This window comes from Ostrea edulis, chromosome 4, assembly GCF_947568905.1.
Source record: "Ostrea edulis chromosome 4, xbOstEdul1.1, whole genome shotgun sequence".
In the NCBI taxonomy this organism is placed as follows: Eukaryota; Metazoa; Mollusca; class Bivalvia; order Ostreida; family Ostreidae; genus Ostrea; species Ostrea edulis.
This window is the reverse complement of record NC_079167.1, coordinates 34,441,788-34,447,727: the sequence shown is the minus strand read 5'-3', so window position 1 is coordinate 34,447,727 and position 5,940 is coordinate 34,441,788.

Genomic DNA, 5,940 nt, shown 5'->3' with positions numbered 1-5,940 from the left:
TTGAAGCGCGCATCAATTCAATTGAAGAATTAATGCTATCATCAATTCAATTCATGCGCGCAATAATTCAGAATTGAAGATATCATTAATTATTTGAAGAGATCTTTAATTCAATTGTTGCGCTCATCAAATGAATTGATGATATCTTCAAATAATTGAAGATATCTTCAATTATTTGAGTTTATGTTAATTTGGCGCTCCATAGTCACATGCATATTTTCACTGCATAAGTTATATCGACGATTAAATGAACAGTAAAGGAAATGCAGTTCAGTGAACATATCGGTAGATGATAGCGTTTAACCTCATAATGAGTAGGTATTGTAACGCTATCATTTACCGATATGTTCACGTGTATAACATTACATCTGAGGTCACCACCTCATAATGAGTAGATACAATCACCTACTCATTATGAGGTGGTGACCTCAGACGTATTGTAATGACATATTTAGCTAGGAGTTTGTATCTGTATCATAAAAAAACCTTAGAGACTCATGGGTCAAAAGGCTCACCTGATTTGCCTTGTTCATACAAGGATAATTATGTTTTTTTAAAAGAACATGTTACCAAACTCGCCTGACATTTGGGGCACCAAAAGCGTAAACCTTGAAACCTTTTTTATGGATCCATTCATGTTCTAGGCTCATTGAATAAAGACTTGAATCTTTACTATCTTTACGAACACTCTTTTGTAGAAATATTTTAGAAGAGGCATACTATTCATTGAAATAGGCGCACATATGCACAGGTACTGAAAGATAATGCAAATATGTTGCAAAGTACTTGTTTACACATATTCATAAAATTTACATTAACTTCCAATGCATCTGTGTGAATGCAATTTTTAGATAGCGAGTCTTCTATGGAGCGCCAAATTAACATAAACTCAAATAATTGAAGATATCTTTAATTATTTGAAGATATCATCAATTCAATTGTTGCTCTCTTTAATTGAATTAATGCCCGCATTAAATTAATTATTGCTCTCATCAAATGAATCAATGCGCGCTTCAATTCAATTATTGCTCTCATCAATTGAATTATGCGCGCATCAATTGAATTAATGAGAGCAATAATTGATTTAATGCGCGCATTAATTCAATTATTGCTCTCTTCAATTCAATTGATGCGCGCATTAATTCAATTAATGAGAGCAATAATAGATTTGATGCGCGCATTAATTCAATTATTGCTCTCTTCAATTCATTTGATGAGAGCATCAATTTAGTAGAAATATTGCTCGCAATAATTAATTTAGAGCTCGGTATAAATAATTTGATGATCTCTTTAATTCAATTGAAGATATCTTTAAATCATTTACAATGCTTTTGTATAAGGAATTAATGCGCGCATCAATTCTTTTAAAGAGAGCAACAATTCAATTAAAGATATCATTAATTCAATTGTGGATATGTTGAATTGAAGATATCTTTAATTATATAGTTGCTCTCTCTAAAAGAATTATTGCTCTCTTCAAATGAATTAAAGATATCATTAATTCAATTGAAGAGAGCAATAATTGAATTAATGCGCGCATTAAATCAATTATTGCTCTCATCAAATGAATTGATGCGCGCATCAATTCAATTATTGCTCTCATCAATTGATTTAATGCGCGCATTATATCAATTATTGCTCTCTTCAATTGAATTGTAGCGCGCATCAATTCAATTGTTGATATCATTAATTCATTTGAAGAGATCATTAATTCAATTGAAGCGCGCATCAATTCAATTGAAGAAATAATGCTATCATCAATTCATTTAATGCGCGCAATAATTCAGAATTGAAGATATCATTAATTATTTGAAGAGATCTTTAATTCAATTGTTGCGTTCATCAAATGAATTGATGATATCTTCAAATAATTGAAGATATCTTCAATTATTTGAGTTTATGTTAATTTGGCGCTCCATAGTCTTCAGGGGTGGAAATTGTCACCTAAAAGTACGAGTCATGTATTGTTCAAAAGGACATGGTATCATGGAAAATTAGTATGAAAGAGAATTTTGACTTCATAATTTATAGGGCCGGGCTTTAAATTGGGAAAGATGGGAGGGGGTGTTAAGTAAATGAATATTTTAAGATATTGAAATTAGCAAAAGTGGTTTAAAATTTGATTAGAATGCCAGTCAAATTTAGTGTGATAATTTTATTCATTATCAAAGAGTCAATAAGGTTAGGCAAGATCGTTTTTGTTTTGCCAGGGTTAGGTAGCAGGGGACAGTTTCGCACTATAGGCCCGGTCAACTTTTTCAAAAAATGGAATTAACCCGTATTTGAAGTGATATTACATGTGTAAAAATGTATACAATAATTTTAGGATGCATGTCAAATGTAGCTGAGTGCTTAGTAAAAATGTTGATATACAACATGTAGGTGTCACCATGATTCCTAGCATATAGATGGGTGCAAATACGAAACTAAGACACGTGGTCAGTTGCTGAAGAAATTCCGGTGAAAACATGCAGGGTCTAGCAAAAGGTCTGTAGATGTGAGGGAAGGTGGATGGTCCCATATGAGAGGTAGATTTTTGAGAAGGGCAGATAGGATTCTTGATTGTGCACAGTGTCTAAATCCCCATGTTTGGTACTGTGATGGTGTGGGGGTGGTGTGGATTAGCCCAAATGAGGGAAAATCAAAGGAAAAAAGGGGAACCTGCTCAGAGCATGTTTTGTGCACCAGCACCAGTATTTATAGATTACATGTAATTTAGGGTCATAATTTATTAACTACACTAATATGAAATACAAGTATTGACATAAAAGGGAAATATGATTTTTCATTAGTCTGTCATAATCTGACTTTGGTGTATACCCCCTATCCGCATGTTTCAAAACCAAAGAAACTGTCCCCTGCCACCTTATATGTTGTATAGTAATTGATAAGTTGTACGTAAATTACATCAGCACCAAATGATCTCTCTTACACAAAAAAAAATTCATCATTTCAAACAATGAAAATATTGTAAATTTTCACATCATGTATTTTCCACCAAACATACAGTCCGGAGACAGAAAGAAACTTCAACTAATGAGGGTACTTCCAATTTAATCAGACGTACTAACTAGTAACTGTGTCCTACTAGCCGAGTTTGAACAAGTTTGAATTTGCAATACATGCACAGCTCACAAGAGCTAACATAAGATAGCCCACAGATCCCATTTTTTCAGAATATGACGGTAAACAAACATATAATAATTTTCATGCATGTCAATACTATATTACCGAAACGATAATCGACTTTGATGCTCGGTCATTGACGTGAAATTACGAAAACATCGCAGACATTTCAGATCTGAGATTACTCTACCACATATGTTACAATCTAATAGACATTAATTTACAAAACATAGATTGTTTGTGATATGAAATGCAGACATTCCCGCTGTTCCAATTAACGGCACTGACCAGAGAGCGCCCTGTTTGATAAACACAACATTTCTCCTCAAGTTCAAAGCTCCGTCACAACTCAGGAATTTTTAGGAAAATTATGAGATTGATCACTGTTCGTTATCTTCACCTTTCATCCTACCCGGCGTCCGACGTGCATTGGAAATGAAACAATAACAAATGGAATGTAGACCACGTTATCTCAAATTCAGTTTATGTCACGTGACTCTGACATTTTCTACAGTTTTGCAAATTTTGTGTGTAAGGAACAAAACACATGGGATGAAAATAAGGAGCATGATTACGTAAACACTAAATAATTTGTTATAACAGATTAGTAATTTGTTATAACAGATTATCAATTTGTTATAACAAATTACTAATCTGTTATAACAAATTATTAATCTGTTATAACAAATTTAACAGATTATTAATATCAACGACAAGAGATCATAATAGACAATCGTGAATTTTCTCTCCATAGTCTCCACATATCAAAGGTATATGTCAAAAGACAAAAAAGCTATGGCCCGGACAAACCTAGTATGAGAAACCGAAGAAAATGAAGATGAAGAATTAACACTAAAACAATATGTCCCCTTTCTGGGAAGGGGAGGTATATTTATTCATAAATATTTTTAAAGAAAAAATGTGAAATACCACCGGTACAAAAAATTTTCAATCAAGAACAATCATGGTAAGCGGTAAATGTAGTACGGCCGAAACCCGAAAGTCCCGGATAACGATTTTTTTTCGAGATTTCTCTCCTAATGCTGCATGTAATAACACATAATTTACAGAGGTTACTGTTTGTAACCTAGGTACATAAAAAACACAATCTTTTTCTGAGAATTCTTTTACAAAAGTACCAAACCAGAGTTTTCACCCGCCAAAAAGCGGTAAATCTAGTACGTTTTATAAATGTCGGAATCCAAACACAGTCATTATAACAGATTAATAATTTGTTATAACAGATTAGTAATTTGTTATAACAAATTGATAATCTGTTATAACAAATTACTAATTTGTTATAACAATACTGACCGATTTCCACAACCCCTTTGTAAATACTGGGTTTTTAAAAAGTAATCCTATTCATGCAAACAATATCGATTAAGACTACGTTTTATGTTTCTATCATTATTTCCACAACACAGAATAATAAAAACTGCTGTATTTTGTAATCGTGATATTGTTTTAATCGGAACAAGTATAGGTCCCCTTAGTTTGGTAAATTCGTACCTAAACCGCGTACGCGTACATGTAAAACGATAATTGAGGATGTCTGTCGGTAATTAGTCATGATTATAACATTAACCATTGATTCTGTTGCCCAGCTCTGACCACGCGAAGGTTCCCCATTCACCCAGTCATGTTATTTTGAATAAAAATCTAATAAAAGATAGTAATTTGTTATAACAAATTAATAATCTGTTATAACAAATTATTAATCTGTTATAACAAATTATTAATTTCTTATAACAAACTAAAGAAAGATACTGCTGCGGCCCTAATATGCTTCCGTAGGGAAGAGATATCTCTTTCTCTTTGAGAGATATCTCTTTTTCAACGATTAAAAAGATATCTCTCATACTTTGAGAGATAACTCTCTAGGAATTCTTAGAGAGATATTTCCTTTAAGTGAAGGAAATATCTTTCAAAATAAAAGAGATATCTCTTTAATTGAAAGAGATATCTCTTAAAGTGTAAGAGGTATCTCTAAAAGTAAAAGAGATATCTCTCTAAGTGAAGGAAATGAAAGGTGAAGATAACGAACAGTGATAAATCTCATAACTCCTATAAGCAATATAAAATAGAGAGTTGGGCAAACACGGACTCCTGGTTATACCAGAGGTGGGGTCAAGTGTCCAGGAGGAGTAAGCATCCCCTGTCGACCGGTCAGACCAGCCGTGAGCCCTATATCTTGATAAGGTAAACGGAATTATCCGTATTCAAAATCAGTGTGCCAATAACGGCCTCTCCTTTTCTGTTAGCAATGCAATTATTGCACATTAGAGTTCAAATTGCAAAAAAAAAAAAAAAAAAAAAAAAAAAAAAAATTTACTCAGAAACACCCGTTTATATATAGTAATTGTTATAACGTGTTATCTGACTTTCCACTTTGTATGTAGTTATGCACTCTACTCTGCAAGTAGTCATAGTGAGGGAAACTCGCTCCGATGATTACACATTTGAGTCACGTGATTTGCTCTTCGTGAACTGAAAATGATGAGGATTACGTTGCGGTATCCTACAATGACAACACATTGATGAAATGATTAAATTGTCTGGAAAGTACCACAACATCAGAAAGATCTGTGATTCTCAATTCTAAATGTCGAGCGTTTGGCGAATAAGTAACCACTACCTATTCACCGTTGTGATGCGATCATGGCATAAGTAGGGTTCGAACTCACAACCTCCCGGTGACGACAAAAGAGGATTACCTTTAGTTTGAATGATAATAAAGTTTATCCATTTAAGATAAACAAAGTTATCGACTAAGATTCGAACTAATTTATCCTGTATTTCGGAAAAGTTATT